The sequence below is a fragment of the Mobula birostris genome, chromosome 31 (assembly GCF_030028105.1).
Source record: "Mobula birostris isolate sMobBir1 chromosome 31, sMobBir1.hap1, whole genome shotgun sequence".
Classification (NCBI taxonomy): domain Eukaryota; kingdom Metazoa; phylum Chordata; class Chondrichthyes; order Myliobatiformes; family Myliobatidae; genus Mobula; species Mobula birostris.
Genome location: NC_092400.1, coordinates 2,426,235 through 2,445,058, shown reverse-complemented (window position 1 = coordinate 2,445,058; position 18,824 = coordinate 2,426,235). Strand labels below are relative to the sequence as shown.

The 18,824-nt window shown below is 42.6% G+C and overlaps 1 protein-coding gene across 3 annotated transcripts in view; it reads right to left on the bottom strand.

Moving 5' to 3' along the window:
* osbp2b (oxysterol binding protein 2b) overlaps positions 1-18,824 on the bottom strand; it is a 364,368-nt gene that overhangs the window by 30,432 nt on the left and 315,112 nt on the right. The window lies entirely within an intron of this gene.

Here is an 18,824-nt window from a genome sequence, read left to right as displayed (position 1 = left end):
CGAATATGGATGGAAAATGCATCAGTACATTGGGGGTTAATCCTATGCAGGTTATTCCAACTGAGTGTAACTGTCTGGAATGCACTCGAATACCTGCCTCCCCGCACCCCAGTGCACCCCCACCCTTCTGCTAGCCTTCTGCCTGCACCGATCCTTTGTGCCCCATGGCTGCCAATCACCTACGGGTCCCTCTGTCCAGTGAACAAGGTGGGGGCCAGGCCTGGGGACGGCCCCTCCCGAGGTTTCAGCCCCAGCCCTGTCCTCTCACAGGGCTGCCCTGCCCCTTTCGTGTCTTGTTGTCAGACACATTAAAAGAGAGACACAGGAGACTGCAGATGCTGGAATCTGGGGCAATACCCATTAAGGATGCAGCGTTTACAGCAGTACCTATGGGAGGAAACTCCGCATCAGGATGAAAATCTCTTTCCTGTCACTGATGTCACTTCACCCGCTAAGTTATTCCAGCAGATTATTTGTTAATTAAAAGAGAAATGAATTTAACAGAGACTATAAAATTTATAAAGTAATAATTTATTTTAAAACACATTACTTTTAAGTAATTGAAAGAATATGTGCGGTCAAAACAAAGAGGAGTGAAATTTCCCTTTAATCAAATGGGTGGAACTGTGGGCAAACAGCATCCAGCCCTCAGTTTTGGATATTAAGGGATCCCTCTGGACTTACTGGTCATCAGCTCCAGTGTGATCCAGTTCATTGCAGTTCTACATAGGTACACCTCAAGAATGTGTGTTTAGCCCACTGCTCTACTCTCTTTACACTCAAGACTGTGTTGCTGGGTCCAGCTCAGATGACATCTGTAAGTTCACTGATTACATTACTGTTGTTGGCAGACTCTCAGAAGGTGACGAGGAGGAAATCAGGAGTGAGACAGACTGGCTGGTTGAATGGTGTCACAATAACCACCTTGCTCTCAATGTCAGCAAGATCAATGAACTCAACATGGACTTCAGGAAGGTGATGTCAGGAGCACACACACCAGTCCTCATCGAGGCGCTGGAGTAGAAAGTGTAACCAGCTTCTGTTTCCTGGGTATCAGCATCTCAGAGTCTCAGAGGATCCATCTTGGGCCTAACATATTGATGTAATCATGATGAAGGCAGTTCTACTTCACTTGGTGTTTGAGGAGATTTGTATGTCAACGAAGATTTGTAAATTTCAACAGATGTGTGGTGGACAGCATTCTGACTGGCTGTACCTCAGCCTAGGACAGGGGGCTCCAATGTGCAGGGTTGAAGGAGGCTGCAGAGGACTGTAGGCTCAGCCAAAACCATCATGGGCACAATGCTCCCCACCATCAAGGACATCTTGAAGAAGCAGAGCCTTGAGAAGGCAACATCAATCATTAAAAGACCCTCACCATCCAGGACTTGGCTTCATATTTCTACCATCAGGGAGGAGCTACTGGAGCCTCAATGTTTTAGAAGCAACTTCTCCTCTGTGATCAGATTTGTGAATGGTCCATGAACACAACCTCGCTATTCCTCTTTTAGACTATTTATTTTTGTATTTTATAGTAATCTTTATGTCTTGCAGTGTACTGCTGCTGCAAGACAACAAATTTCAAGATGCATGTCAGTGATAATAAACCTGATTCTATTTCTGATAAACCTGATTTGAAGTGACAACTTTAGTAATTAAATAATACAAATGTTGCAAAATATTTATATTTCAACCCTTGACCGTACTCCGTTGAGCCTTGGCTGTTTAACAAACAGTTAGTGAAGGAACTGAACCTGTGGCAGCTGAGGCCGATTTGTTAATGAGTTATAGAGATATGAAACAGAAACAGGCCCTTTGACCCATAAAGTCAATTTCGACCATCAACCACCAATTTACACTTACCCCCATTCTCAATTCCCCCACCACCTGACTGTTCCATTCATTTACACACCAGGGGCAATTTACAAAGACCACTCAGCATGCCTTTGGAACACGGGATGAACTCAGAGCTTCTGGAGAAACCCTACACGATCGAAGGGAGGATGTAAAACTCCACACAGACAGCGCCGGACGTCAGGATCGAACCCAGGTCTCTGGAACTATGGGGTAGTGGCTCAGAATCAGATTTATCATCACCGACATATGTCATGAAATTTGGAAAAAGTCAGTAATACAGTGCAAGCCGTAAAAATTATGATAAGTTACTATTTAAAAAAGTAAATAGATAGTGCACAAGAAGAATAGTGAAGCAGTGTTCATGGACCGTCCAAAAATCTGATGGTGGAAAATGTTCCTAAAAAGTTGTGTGTGTGTCTCCAGGCTTCTATACCTCCACCCCGATGGTAGTGAAGAGAACATGTGAGGGTCCTCAAGGATGGATTCTGGGGGCTCTGCAGAATGTGAGAATTTGCATTAACAAAGCACTTTCCACAACCTAGGATTTCTCAAAGAGCTTTGTAGCCAATGAAATACTTCTGATGTGTGGTCACCCCAGTCTATGCACTCAAACAGCAATATAATATAACCAGATACCTGCCCCAGTGATGTCAGTTCAGGAATAACATTGGTCAGAGCACCAGGTAAAACCTCCTGCCCTCCTAAAATGTTGCTGTGGGGTTGTTCCATCTATCTGGACAGTAGGTGGTGAGGGCTTGGATTACCATGTCTATTGAAAGGTAGTAGCACTGACAGCGTTGTGCAGCCTCAGTACTGCATGGAAGTGATGGACCAGATTATGTGGGCCAGTTCTCTCTAGCATGGTATCTAAATTTGTATGTGTAAATCTGGTTGTTTATGTTAAAATGACCCAAACTGTACCACATACTTTGTGTTACTTTTTAGTTACTCCACAATGTTTGCCTGAAGTTCCCTCCATCCTTTTCCTGTTGATGCTTTAGTCTTTATGGATACAGTAGGTGGCGCTGTTTCACATCTTGAGGCAGATCACAGTGCATGTTTCAGCAAGTCACAAAGGACTTCAATGGAAAAAGCACCAACAGTACACAGAAACTGCTATTTAAACCCACAGGATGGCCACTGTCAATTTTGCATTTCATATCACTATTTTCAGAGCTTCTATAGCAACTCCTGGCTCTTGTGTGGGGCAAATGTTCATTGATTACTTGCAGAATCCAAATAACACTTTCATATGTCATGAAATTTGTTGTTTTGTGGCAGCAGTACAGTGTAAGACATAAAAAGCAATACATTACAATAAGATATATAAAAGTAAGTCATGCAAAAAAAATAGTGAGATAGTCTTTCATGGGTTGGTTCACTGTCCATTCAGAAAAGTGATGGTGGATGGGAAGAAGCTGTTCCTAAGACATTGAGTGTATGTCCTCAGACTCCTGTCCCTCCTCCCTGAAGATAGCAATGAGAAGAGAATATGTCCAGGGTGATGGAGGTCCTAAATGATGAATGCCTCATTTTTGAGGCATTGCCTTTTGAAGATGTCCTCTGTGCTGGGGGGGGGGGCTGGTGTACATGATGGAGCAGACTGAGCTTGCAATCTTCTGCTGCTTTTTCTGAGCCAGTAAAAGTGCCCCCTCCACACCAGATGGTGATGCTTCCAGTTAAAATGCTCTCCATAGAATATCTGTATAAATTTGCTTGTCTTTGTTGACATATGAATTCTCCTCAAACTCCTAATGAAATATAACTGCTGACATGCCTTCTTTGTAATTGCATCAATGTTGGGCCCAGGATGGATCTTCAGAGATGTTGACACCCAGGAGTCTGCGACTGCTCACCCTTATCCCTCAATGAGGACTGGTGTGTGCTGCCCTGACTTCCCCTTCCTCAAGTCCTCGGTCTTACGAACACTGAGTGCAAGGTTATTGTTGCAACAGCACTCACCCAGCGGGTTTATCTCACTCAAGTACAGCTCCTTGTCATCACCTGAAATTCTGCCAACAACATTTCTGTTCTCAGCAAATTTATGGATGCCATTTGAGTTATGCCTAGCCACACATCTATTTATCATCCAAAGTTTAGGTGCATTTATGAATGGACTACTTTGTGTTCTGATGCACAACATACCATCTTCATTCTGACCTTAGACGGAGGGAAGCAAGTTTCAGAATCAAAATCTAGGTTTATTATCACTGATATATGTCACGGAATTTGTTGTTGTCATGACATTAAAAAATACCATAAGTTACAATAAATATACATAAAACAATAGTGCATAAGAGAAATAATAATCGAGTGTTCATGAGGTAGACATCTTAAAAATTTCTTTTCCCAAGCTATTACTTTGATCAACCATTCTAGTTAGCTCACCTAACTCCCCCAGTCATTAAACTGCTCTGTAAAAATTTTAAACCACTTTTTATAATGCTGTTTATATTGTGTGTGTGTGTATATATATATATATATATATATATATTAGTACACATATATTATATACTATATATTTAATACATATACTATATATTTGTGTGTGTGTGTGTGTGTGTGTATATATATATATATATATATATATATTTCTGTATCTACCTATATTTTATTCCTTATCCATACTTTAACCTCTAACTTTATTTTTTATATAATTCTGTTTGAATTTAGTTGTTTATGATGCATGTTGTGCCAACACATCACAGCAAGTTCCTAATACATGTGTAACACCCTCACCAGGCGTGTACGCAAATTTTTCTCATTAGCTATCTCTGCTAACAGCCACGAGACTCGGTGATGAGAAGGCCACCTTTTATAAATGATGGACGCCTAGGATCAGTATCACTTGGGGTTCAACCAAACAGGAACGTCGGGATGTTCCAATTAAAGAAACCTCGATTTGAGCAAATGCTGTGTAAATACTGCCCATACACAGATATCGGTCGGCAAGAAATAACAGATTGTACACAGTATAAAGCAAGTATATTTACTAATTTCAGCTTTATCAAACAGTTGTTCAGAAACAGAAAAGGGCCAGTTACAGTTAAACCAGACCATTGGAGCTCAAACTGGAGTATTTGGGGATGTATCTCTAACTCATGTGTGGACCCACGGTCTACATGAAAACACCCACCATATTGTCCAACTCCCCTGGAAAATCTTTTTTTTTCTTTCTCTCTCTCCCCCCTCCCTCCGTCTCTCTCTCTCTTTCTTGTTGCCCTTCCTCCTTTGAGCCCTTCATCTGCATAAAGCACTTCTTGCATTGGGGATTCTCTTTGCAACAACATTCTGCAGCATCTTCCCTCCTGTCCTCTCCACAGTTCCCGCCAAAAAGCCCCAAACCAGACTACTGTCCATCACAAAACTCTCCCTGCCCCACTCTCTCTACAACTTTCTCCAGATCCCACCGTCCTGATTGGCTGACACCACATTCCTAAGTTGATCAGCAGGGCTTCTTATCTTTAGCCGAAACCAAAGCATTCTACCAGCAGGACACACTGCCTTTGTAAAAACTGCTAAAATGAAATATCTACAACATAGCAGCAGAAATCTTAACCAGGGTATTAACATGTAAATATATATGTGAATAAATCTGACCCCTGATTCTTGCTGCTTTTCACTCTGCACAAGGAACTATCTCCTAGGGCTAAGATGCTTGACTGCCCACAACTGCAACTATCTTCCTTTACATTTAATTTGCTGGGGATAAGTTTTCTCCAATTCCTGTAAAAATGGCCTTGATGTTATGCCATCACCTCATTTTGCCTCTGGAAATCACTTCTTTCTGATTAAGGTTAATGAGGGCTGAACAAAACCCAAACTGTAAGCAGGTTATTACTGAAGAAATGGCTGTCACTTTGTTAGCAGTAGACCCATGAAAGAGTAATTAGTTGCAATGAATTTGTTCTGTTTTTTTTTGTAAAGGAAATACCAAGGCAATCTTACAGATTGTCAGATAGTTACCAGAGTTAAAATCATATTTATAGTCATAGTCATACTTTATTGATCCCAGGGGAAATTGGTTTTCGTTACAGTTGCACCATAAATAATTAAATAGTAATAAAACCATAAATAATTAAATAGTAATATGTAAATTATGCCAGGAAATAAGTCCAGGACCAGCCTATTGGCTCAGGGTGTCTGAACCTCCAGGGGAGGAGTTGTAAAGTTTGATGGCCACAGGCAGAAATGACTTCCTATGACACTCTGTGTTGCATCTCGGAGGAATGAGTCTCTGGCTGAATGTACTCCTGTGTCCAACCAGTACATTATGTAGTGGATGGGAGACATTGACCAAGATGGCATGCAACTTGGACAGCATCCTCTTTTCAGACACCACCGTCAGAGAGTCCAGTTCCATCCCCACAACATCACTGGCCTTACGAATGAGTTTGTTGATTCTGTTGGTGTCTGCTACCCTCAGCCTGCTGCCCCAGCACACAACAGCAAACATAATAGCACTGGTCACCACAGACTCGTAGAACATCCTCAGCATCGTCCGGCAGATGTTAAAGGACCTCAGTCTCCTCAGGAAATAGAGACGGCTCTGACCCTTCTTGTAGACAGCCCCAGTGTTCTTTGACCAGTCCAGTTTATTGTCAATTCATATCCCCAGGTATTTGTAATCCTTCACCATGTCCACACTGACCCCCTGGATGGAAACAGGGGTCACCGGTACCTTAGCTCTCCTCAGGTCTACCACCAGCTCCTTAGTCTTTTTCACATTAAGCTGCAGATAATTCTGCTCACACCATGTGACAAAGTTTCCTACCGTAGCCCTGTACTCAGCCTCATCTCCCCTGCTGATGCATCCAACTATGGCAGAGTCATCCGAAAACTTCTGAAGATGACAAGACTCTGTGCAGTAGTTGAAGTCCAAGGTGTAAATGGTGAAGAGAAAGGGAGACAAGACAGTCCCCTGTGGAGCCCCAGTGCTGCTGATCACTCTATTGGATACACAGTGTTGCAAGCACACGTACTGTGGTCTGCCAGTCAGGTAATCAAGAAACCATGATACCAGGGAAGCATCCACCTGCATCGCTATCAGCTTCTCCCCCAGCAGAGCAGGGCGGATGGTGTTGAACGCACTGGAGAAGTCAAAAAACATGACCCTCACAGTGCTCGCTGGCTTGTCCAGGTGGGCGTAGACACGGTTCAGCAGATAGACGATGGCATCCTCAACTCCTAGTCAGGGCTGGTAGGTGAACTGGAGGGGATCTAAGTGTGGCCTGACCATAGGCCGGTGCAGCTCCAGAACAAGTCTCTCCAGGGTCTTCATGATGTGGGAGGTCAATACCATCGGTCTGTAGTCATTGAGGCCGCTGGGGCGTGGCGTCTTCGGCACTGGGACGAGGCAGGACATCTTCCACAGTACAGGAACCCTCCGGAGCCTCAGGCTCAGGTTGAATACATGGCGAAGTACTCCACATAGCTGAGGGGCACAGGCTTTGAGCACCCTGGTACTGACACCATCCGGTCTTGCAGCCTTGCTTGGGTTGAGACGTTTCAGCTGTCTTCTCACCTGTAGAGCTGTGAAGCCCACCGTGGTGGTCTCATGTGGGGAAGAGGTATAGTCATGAGAGCAGGGGGACTGTGAGGAGGGGTAGGAGGGGAGAGTGGAATATGTGTTGGTTGGGGGCCGACAACAGATGGCTCATGTGGGGGATGGGCAGGGGCCACAATGTCAAATCAGTTAAAGAACAGGTTAAGTTCGTTGGCCCTGTCCACACTGCCTTCAGCTCCTCTGTTGCTAGTTTGCTGGAACCCAGTGATGGTCCTCATCCCCCTCCAGACCTCTCTCATGTTGTTCTGCTGGAGTTTCCACTCATGCTTCCTCCTGTACCTGTCTTTAGCCTCCCTGATCCGAGCTTTCAGGTCCCCCTGTATTGCCCTCAGCTCCTTCCTATTTCCATCTTTAAACACCCTCTTTTTAGCGTTTAGGTTGTCCTTAAAATCATACTGCAACAACTAATTCTGAGGTACAGGTGTTCAGCAATATAAATGGACTGCTGTCTGGTCCCACAACCTTTGTAACTGGTGTCCTCATCCTCATCCATTTCATGATAACACTTGGAAGAGCTCAACTGGCTGGACTAGCTGGTCTGATGGCGATGGGTCCTCAGGAGACTAAGACAAATGGACCACTCTATCCTTCTGACTGAAGATGGTTACAAATAAGTCAGCCTCCTCTTTGCCACTTACACGCTGTGCTCAGTCATCACTGAAGATGGGGATGTTCTTCTTTTATTTGTTGTGGTGTCCTTATGACAGGATGTGTAGGATAGTAGAGTTTAAATCTGACCCGTTGGCTGTGAGATCTGTTTGTCTACTCACATCTTCCAGCCTCATATATATATTAAATAAGCAGTGCAAACACAGTGAGGAAGTGTTGATGGGTTCATTGTCCATTCGGAAACCTGTTGGTGGAAGGTAGAAGCTGTTCATAAAACGCTGAGTGTGTATCTTCAGGCTCCTGCACTTCCTCTTTGATAGTAGCAATGAGCAGAGTATTCAATGATGGATACCACCTTTCTGAGGCATTGCCTTTTGAAGGTGTCCTCATAAAAGCATAAATAAACAGATGTCAACAGCAAGTAATGTTACAGGGCTGAAGTTTATTTTGTTGAAATTTTAACTTGCATCTTTAATTAACAGAAAGTCGTTAAAGATGAGGATCAACAGCGTAGGGGTTTAGACAGCGATACAGACTTCGACTCTAGCCTGACCTCTAATTTCCCCACATCCATGTTCCTAAAACCATAACCTGGTCCCTAACTACCCTCTCTGTTCCCAAAACCATCCTTACGAACCTAAAAAAAAATTAACAATTAAACAATGAAACAATTAAAAAACAACTAAGTCTGAGCTGCGACTTTAACAGAGGTCACAGCTCAGCACTGTGCATAGGCTGAAGCACTCAAATGGAAATTTCCAATGCAAATCTCACAACCTTGAGAATCACTAATGTGATAAAAGATAGTGCTACACTGGTACAGCAGAGGCAGTCGACTGAGGATAAGCACAAGCCTGTTGGAATTTGCCTCTGTATATTTAGCAATCACCAAATGCAAAGCATCATTGCTGTGGAAAATTTCAAATATATATTGAACAATCATACCATGGGAAACAGATCTGCATTTTACATGCCCCCACTGTAGTTAATCTACAATTATAAGACTGACCCAGCACTGCAAAAAACATACATACAATTAATGCAAAAAGGTTATTAGATTATAAATGAGCATGGGTCAACCTGGAATGCCAAGTTTTAGAGATCTAATTTTGTACCTATTTTATTGCTCATTTGTCATTTGCCATCCTCAAGGCAGACTAAAATTCTACATAGGTTACCACAAACCCATTAGTCTCATTTGTACTCTCAGCAGAAAGAGAAGGAAGCCCAAAATATTATTCAAGGAATAGCAATCAGCAAGGAATGTTCAAGATAACACAGTGGGAGTGATCACCCCAGTAAAATACAATAATCCATCAGGCAAAATATCAGCTCTGAGGGAAGGAGACTGGAGCTCAGCAAGATAAACTGGAGATAAATACCTCTGAAGAAGTGAAAACAGCAATGGCCTGGGGAGGTGGATCTACTGAGGACAAATTTGCTAAGAAAAAGAGGGGAAAGATTTAAGAGGAACTTGAGGAGCATTTTATTTTACACAAGGCTGACATCTGTGTGGAATCAAGTGCCAGAGGACATGGTCGACACAGGTACAATCCCAACTTTTGAAGGACAGTTAAATATGTATATAGACTGGAAAGGCTCAGTTAGACTGGGGCTAGTTTGGATGGGTTATCTTGTTCAGCATGGACCAGTTGGGCTGAAGGGCTTGTTTAACTCTACAACAATGACCATGAGATAATGGCAATCTTGAACCTAAAGAGACATAAACCAAATGCATAAATAAAGGAGAGAATCCCTTAATAACTAAAATATATCGATCTTTATTTAATGCAGTAATATTTTCTATAAGCACATTCACAACACAAGTCTTTAACAAGGTTAGGGCACAAAAAACCTGAAGATAAACTTGAAATAAGATGTCTTTTACTTTACTTTTCATTGGAGAGGTTACAGTACAGCAGAAGGAATGTTCACAGTTAGTAAACGACCCAGATTTAAGATTAAAAATACAATTCCAGATGAATTTCAACCATGAACTTCCAAAAGAAATGATAATGAGTATTTAACATCAGAGTGCAGAGATAGAAAAATAGGAAAAACAGGGGATGCATCGCTCCAAAACAGGGGAGACAAACTAATCCATTGAGTTGTTAATCAACTAACTTCATGAAGTGATGGAAGATACTCAAAACTATGTTGTGCTGATGCTGATGTCAGTTGATAGTAAATGTTCTCCTCCTCCTATGCATCACCCACATCCCTCCATTCCCTTCATATTCTCTGTGCCAAGCCTCAAACTCCACCAGACTGCCTGATTCCACTACTACCCTGGTAACCTTTTCCACTCCCTGTGTAAAAAACTTTCCCTTCACATTGCCTTTAGACTTCACAACTCTAAACTTTAAAGCATGTCCTCTGGTGTTTGAAATTTCTACCCTGGGAAAAAGATTCTGACAATATACCCTATCTACGCTTCCCATAATTTAAAGAAAAACTCCACCACTCCCCCCCTCAGTCTCTGATGCTTTAGGGAGAACAATCCAAGTTTGTCCAATTTTCCTTGAAAGCTCATACATTCTAATCCAGGCAGCCTCCTGGTAAACCTCTCCTGTACCCTCTTCACAGTCTCCAATCTTTCCTATAATGGGGCGACCAGAACTACACACAATATTTCAAGAGTGGTCTGATTAAAGTTTTAAGCAGCTGCAACATGACTTTGTTACTCTTATAATCAATATACAGACCAATGAAGGCAAGCTTGCCATATGCCTTCTTTACCATCTTATCTACCTGCACAGCCACTTTCAATGAACGGTGGACCTAGAATCCAAGATCCTTCTGTACCTCAATGCTGTTAAGGGGTCTACCATTAACTGTATATTTCCTTTCACTTTCCCTCCTGAAGTGCAATACCTCACATTTTCCCAGATTAAATTCCATCTGCGACTTCTCTGCCCATATCTGCAACTGACCTATATCCCATTATATTTTTTACAGTCCTTTATACTGTCCACATCTTCTTGGTGTCATCTGCAAACTTGCTTAACCATCGATCTACATTTCAACCAAACCATTGTTATATATCACAAAAAACACCCCAGCACCGATCCTTGTGGAACACCACTAGTCATGGATCTTCAGCCAGACAGTAACAGCCTTCCACCCTTACTCTCTGTTCACCCTGAATCCCATGCACCGTTATCTTCTGAATTTACATTACCATGAGTGACCTTATCAAAAGTCCATGCAGGTAACATCCTCAGCTTTACCCTCAAACACCTTTGCCACTGCATTCTGGCCACAGAAACTCCTAACTGCACCACTTTCTACCAAGTCCCCTATCACTATTGATTACTCTCACTATATGCATTGATTATTTATTTTTATTATGCAGATATTTTTATGTCTTTGTACTGTACAGATGTCACAAAGTAACAACCTTCACATTTGCTAATAAATCTGATTTCAATCCTTACCTTAAATCTGCACCTTTTGGTTATAGACAGCTTGGTTATGGGGAAGAATCTACCTATGCCCCCCAACCCCATAATTTTGTATACATGCAACACACATAAAAGTTGCTGGTGAATGCAGCAGGCCAGGCAGCCAGACATGAGTCCTGACGAAGGGTCTCAGCCTGAAACGTCGACTGCACCTCTTCCTAGAGATGCTGCCTGGCCTGCTGTGTTCACCAGCAACTTTTATGTGTGTTGCTTGAATTTCCAGCATCTGCAGAATTCCTGTTGTTTGAGATTAAATTTTGTATACATTAACAGTTTATAGAAGGCCAGGTTTAATCAGATGAGACGGAGCAATGGTCTATTCCTTCTGTTAGGGTGTGTAGTGTCAGGATCGGTTAGCTGAACAGTTGAGTGATAATTACAAAATAGAAGGTAGGCACGGCAATTAGCTTTCTCCTGCTGGCAAAATGTGAAATGGTATCCTAGAGGAATATGTCCTGGTACTCCTGCAGTGGACAATATTCAAAATGGATCTGGACTCACAGATTGGAGGAAAACATTATGACTGGTGGTCAAAGCTTTGTGAAGGACTGTGTGAACTATAGAAAAGAAACACTCAGTGACTTGACAGATAAATCAACAAACAAATTCAACTTGGTTGAGTGTGAGTTGAATTATTTTGGAAAGAGGGATTTGGAATACATTTATTCCTTGGAAGTAGGGGACTAAATGGGATCAGCAATAAAAGGAGATGAGAATACAGTTAAGAAGAACCTATTGAATTGACAAAGCACACAGGTTCTTTTCTGGAAGAATCATGGAATTAAAGGAAATTCAATTGCATATGGCATTTTGATATTCAGTGTACGACTGAGACATAAAATCAAACAAGTTTACAATTCCTAGTACATAAGGCAAATTTCAATCATCTGCTTTGGTGATTGTGATACACTCTTGCATGCTGTGCTGCCAGTCACTACATAATCATAGTCATAGTCATACTTTATTGATCCCGGGGGAAATTGGTTTTCGTTACAGTTGCACCATAAATAAATAGTAATAAAACCATAAATAATTAAATAGTAATATGTAAATTATGCCAGGAAATAAGTCCAGGACCAGCCTATTGGCTCAGGGTGTCTGATCCTCCAAGGGAGGAGTTGTAAAGTTTGATGGCCACAGGCAGAAATGACTTCCTATGACGCTCTGTGTTGCATCTCAGTGGAATGAGTCTCTGGCTGAATGTACTCCTGTGCCCAACCAGTACATTATGTAGTGGATGGGAGACATTGTCCAAGATGACATGCAACTTGGACAGCATCCTCTTTTCAGACACCACCGTCAGAGAGTCCAGTTCCATCCCCACAACATCACTGGCCTTACGAATGAGTTTGTTGATTCTGTTCGTGTCTGCTATCCTCAGCCTGCTGCCCCAGCACACAACAGCAAACATGATCGCACTGGCCACCACAGACTCGTAGAACATCCTCAGCATCGTCCGGCAGATGTTAAAGGACCTCAGTCTCCTCAGGAAATAGAGACGGCTCTGACCCTTGTTGTAGAAAGCCTCAGTGTTCTTTGACCAGTTCAGTTTATTTAACAGTTCAGTTTATTGTCAATTCGTATCCCCAGGTATTTGTAACCCTCCACCATGTCCACACTGACCCCCTGGATGGAAACAGGGGTCACCGGTACCTTAGCTCTCCTCAGGTCTACCACCAGCTCCTTAGTCTTTTTCACATTAAGCTGCAGATTATGCAGATTAAGCAACAGCCATGATTGATGTTTCTGGCAATACACAGCTAATTAATAATGTGATCCTGAATCTCCAAAGAAGGACTTAATGAAAAGGTTCAATATTCAAAATAAAGTTCAAAGTAAATTTATTATCAAAGTATGTATCTGCCACGATGTACTACCCGGAGATTTATTTTCTTGCAGCCATTTACAGGGAAATAAAGGAATACAATCGAACTTGTGAAAAACTACATAACGAAGACTGACAAACATCCAATGTGCAAAAGGAGACCAATTGTGCAAATAATAATAAATAATAAACACCGAGAATGAGTCTATAGGTTGTGGAACCCACTCAGAGTTAAAATGAGTGAAATTATCCTTTCCGCTTCAGGAGCCTGACTGTTGCTGAATCTGGTAGCGTGGAACTTAAGGCTCCAGCACCTCCTGCCCAGTGGTAATAGTGAGAAAAGAGCATGGTCTGGATGGCGGGGGTCCACAATGATGAATGCTGCTTTCTTCTGGCAGCCTTCCTTGTAAATGTGCTCAATGGTGGGAAGGGCTTTGCCTGTGATCCACCACTTTTTGTAGATCTTTCCGTTCCTGGGCATTGCTCCACTATACCAGGCCATGATGCTCTCCATTGTGCATCTATATAAATTTACCAAAGGAAGAAAGCCCACTAATGTTCTTTAAAAATGACATTTCCTCTGAGAGTCATTGTTGGGTTGTCTACTGATAGACCAGCTTTTTCCCTTTATTGGAGTGGGAAAGAACATCAGAATGAGATTCAGGGTTATTATCACTGACATATGTTGTGAAACTTATTGTTTTTAAAAATTTACTTTTACTTATTGAGATACAGCACGGAATAGACCCTTCCGGGCCTTTGAGCCACACCACCACACCACCCAGCAATCCCCCAATTCAGTCCCACCTTCTATGTTAGTGCAATTTTAAGCAGATCTGCATTTTTAAAGGCAAACCTCACAGTTAAAGCTTTCTCTTTCCAGTTGGCCAATATCTTCATTGTTCATTAATTATTCCGGCTCTTCGCACATACTATAAATAGCTGCTCAACTTCGCATCAGTTTTCAATATTTTTTCAATTGCACCCCCACTGGAAGTGCTGCAACACATACATTCCCATAAATAAATATGATCAGTGTCACTGCACATTCTGTGCTATTAATGGAGGGCCATCATTAAGTACTCAATATACGTAACACCTGCAGATGAACTGTTTTGCGAATTTGACAGAGAGGGAGATGTAGAGAAAGTGAAGGAGAAAGAGGTGCAGAGAGAAGAGTGAAAGGCAAGGGTGACGAGAGTGAGAGAGACATCGGGAGAGACAAATAGAGAGAGAAGGAGATAGAGACAAGGAGGGAAAAGCCAGTGTTAAAGGGGTCAGAGACCACCAGACACAGATAATGAGAGAAGTGGGGGGGGAGGGAGGGAAGCGAGAAGAGGGAAACAAGGAGATAAAAAGTGAGAGAGAGGAGAGAAGGGAGAGTTAAAGATGAGGGAGGAAATAGGCAATGATAGAAAGAGACGAGGAGAAAGAGAACGTGAGACAAGAGACAGAAAGAAAGGGGAGATATAGAGCTTGAATGGCAGAGAGAAAAAGAGACAGTCAGGCAGACAGATCAGACAGCAAGGGAAAGAGGGTGAGCCAGAAGTGTGGCATACAGCGTGTGGAGAGATCAACTTCTTCCAGCTGACGGTTCAGGAGCTAGGGAGGTTGTTACAATTCGGGAATCTGTGGATTATTCCAGAGAGTCAAGACAGAAAACTGCGATGGATTAACACCCTCATGGGAGGTAATGTGCCAGAGGACATTTAATTCAGGGAAGTATGAAGTGATGCATTATGGCAGCAGGAATGAAGAGAGACAATGCAAACTGAATGATTTAGAGAAGAGAGGGCATAAACACAAGAGCTTCTGCAGATGCAGGTAATCCAGAGCAACACACACACACACACACACACACAATGCTAGAGGAACTCAGCAGGTCAGGCAGCATCTATAGAGGGGAATAAACAGTCAACGTTTCAGTCCAAGATGTTCCATCAGGACCGGAAAGGAAGGGGGAAGGAGCCAGAATAAGGTGACTGGGGGAGGGGAAGGAGTACAAGCTGGTAGATGATGCCAGATGAGGGGGAAGGGGGAATGAAGTGAGAAGCTGGAAGGTAAAAGGTGGAAAAGCTAAAGGACTGAAGAAGAAATCTGATAGGAGAGGACCCCCTATCCCCTCAGCTGGCTTCACTTATCACTTTCCAGTATGTACTCCTTCCCCTTCCCCCACCCTTCTTATTCGGCCTCCTTCCCCCTTCCTTTCCAATCCTGATGAAGGGTCTCGGCCTGAAATGTCAACTGTTTATTCCTTTCCATAGATGCTGCCTGACCTGCTGAGTTCCTCTTGCATTTGTGTTTGTAACAGAGGGCATATTTGCTTCCACCTCTTCTCTTGGGTGCCCCTAAATACCCATCGTTCTGTGTAAAAAAAAAACTTGCCTTTTAAATCACCTTCAAATTTTCACCAGCACTTAAATCCAGGCCCTCATTTGATATCTGGGAATAAGTCTATCCACCTTATCTATGCCTTTCATAATTTTGTAAACTTTGTAACCTATTGTACAATAATTATTGAGGCCAGAATGATCATCAGGGTTAGAAATAAATTGTCCTTCGTCTTGTGCCTTTCCCTTGCAGATGCATCTGGCCATGACAATACAGTACAGGGCAGTTTGAGGAAAGGGTTTAAAAAAGGCACATGGGATCCTGGACTTTATAAACAGGGCTATGGTGTACAAGAAATGACAACTCTTTATAAAACACAGATGTGGCCACAGCTGGAGTATCATGCTCAGCATCTAGTTTATTTTTATTTTAAAACATAGAACACAACGGCACAGTACAGGCCCTTTAACCTAATCTAATATTAATCTCACTCTTTCCTCCTCCATAGCCTCCATTTTTTTATCATCCATGTGCCTACCTAAGAGGTTCTTAAATGTCCCTAATGTATCTGCCCCAATCACCACCCCTGGCCGGACATTCCATGAACCCACCAATCTAGGTAAAAAACTTACTCTGACATGCCCCCTATACTTTCCTCCAATCACATTAAAATTATGCACCTTCATATTAGACATTAGCCATTTCCACCCTGGGAAAAAGACTTTGGCTATCCACTCAATCTATGCTTCTTACCATCTTGTACACCTCTAACAAGGTTCCCCTCATCCCCTTTTGTTCCAGAAAAAAGCCCTCACTCGCTCAACCTGTCTTCACAAGACATGCTCTCTAATCCGAGCAGCATCTTGGTAAATCTCCTCTGCACCCTCTCAAAAACTTCCACATCCTTCCCACAATGTGGCAACCAGAACTGAACACAATATTCCAAGTGAGGTTTAACTAAAGTTTTATAGAGCTGCAACATTATCTTGCAGTAGTTGCGTCCTTTTCCTTTGGAAAGATGTGAAGGTGTGAGAGAAGATTGTGTACAGTTTTGGTCACTGAATTATAGGAAAGATGTCAACAAATTAGAGAGAGTACAGAGAAGATTTACTAGAATGTTAGCTGGGTTTCATCCCCTAAGTTACAGAGAAAGGTTGAACAAGTTGGGTCTTTATTCTTTGGAACATAGAAGGTTGAGGGGGGACTTGATAGAGGTATTTAAAATTATGAGGGGGATTGATAGAGTTAACGTGGATAGGCTTTTTCCATTGAGAGTGGGGGAGATTCAAACAAGAGGACATAGTTGAGAGTTAAAGGGCAAAAGTTTAGGGGTAACATGAGGGGTAACTTCTTTACTCAGAGAGTGGTAGCTGTGTGGAATGAGCTTCCAGCAGAAGTGGTTGAGGCAGGTTCGATGTTGTCGTTTAAAGTTAAGTTGGACAGCTATATGGACAGGAAAGAAATGGAGGGTTACAGGCTGAGTGCAGGTCGGTGGGACTAGGTGAGAGTAAGGGTTCGACACGGACTAGAAGGGCCGAGATGGCCTGTTTCCGTGCTGTAATTGTTATATGGTTATAAGATGCAGAAGAAGTTCACTATAATGATTCCAGGGATGATGGACTTTAGACTGGAGAAGCTAGGATTGTTCTTCTTGGTAAGAGGACATTGCTGGGGATCTAACAGAGGTAGTTAAAATCATGAAAGATAGTTAAAGTCGTTGGGGAAAAACTGTTCCTCATGACAAAGGGGTGATAAAGTAGGACATGAAGTGGGCCACAACATGGCCTTTGTGGAACCGAATTCCCATGTTCACAATGAGAATAGTGTCCACCATGTTGTGCGGCAGAGTCAGTGAGATAAAATCAGAAGAAAACATTGTGACATTCTGTTGGAGATCTTTGGCATATTTATTATACTCCACCACAATCTCAAACTCTGTACTATCCATACCCAATCAGGAGAGCAACTGTGGTTCATTTAAGAGTGAAGATAGATAAGTGAGGAAAAGCACTGGGTGAGCAGACCTGGGGAGGATTGTAATCCAACACAAGATGACCTGCCTGTTAAACAGCTAAGGTAACATGATGTGGTCAAAGCCAACAACCAGCAACTCAGTCCAAAGGCATGTGGCCTCACACATCTGCTTGCGATAACCCTTTAAGCAATTAATGTGAGGAGATGGCTCCATTATTATCCCCATTCCCAATGACAGTAGAACAGAAGTGGTAAAGAGAGTCACAGAATTTTTAAAGCACAGGAGATAATTCATCCCATCAAGCTTATACTGGTTTTACGTACAGGCAATCTAGGCAATTCCATTCATAAACACAAGAGATTCTGCAGATGCTGGAAATCTTGAGCAACATGCATAAAATGCTGGAGGAACTCAGCAAGTAAGGCAGTATTTTTTGGAGGGGAAGATACAGCTGACGTTTTGGGCCAACACACTTCCTCAGGACTGATGAAGTGTCTTGGCCTGAAACATCAATTGCCAATTCCCCTCAAGAGGTGCTGCCTGACCTGCTGAGTTACTCCTACATTTTCTGTGAGCTACTCAGTTAATCCCATTCCCAGACGTCTTTCCATTGCCCGCCAAAGGTATCCCTTAACAGCTGACTTCTGAATGCTTCACTAGAATCTTCCTCCATCACTACTCCTTGTTGGGTAATGCAGTCCCTAACCACACTACAAAAGAAAAGCTCCTCCTGGGTATTTGCCAACACCTTCATCCTGTGTTGTACTTCTCAACCCTGTAAGCAATTGGAACAGCTTCTCCCTATCAACTATGTTCAAACCTTTATTGGTTTTAAATATCTCTGTCAGATCTCCTGGCAATCTGCTCTGGTCCAAGGAGAATCGCAGCTTCTTCAGTCAATATTAATAACTAAAGTTCCTCATTCCTGGAATCATTATGGTCAATCTCTTCTGCATTTTCACAACCTTCCAAAGGTATGAATACAAAATGAAAATCAAAATAGCTGCAGTTACTGGAACCATCGATGGACTGAATCGATTCATACGTATCCAAGTGACTGCCAATTCTATTCGATTATTATTTTTAGAACTTACCCCACTGCAAAGGTTAAACTGGCTTCAAATATTTCAATCAAAGGCCTGAGGGTCTGTACCTGCTGGAGATGAGAAGAATGTGGGGGGGGAGGGGGAGGGGGGA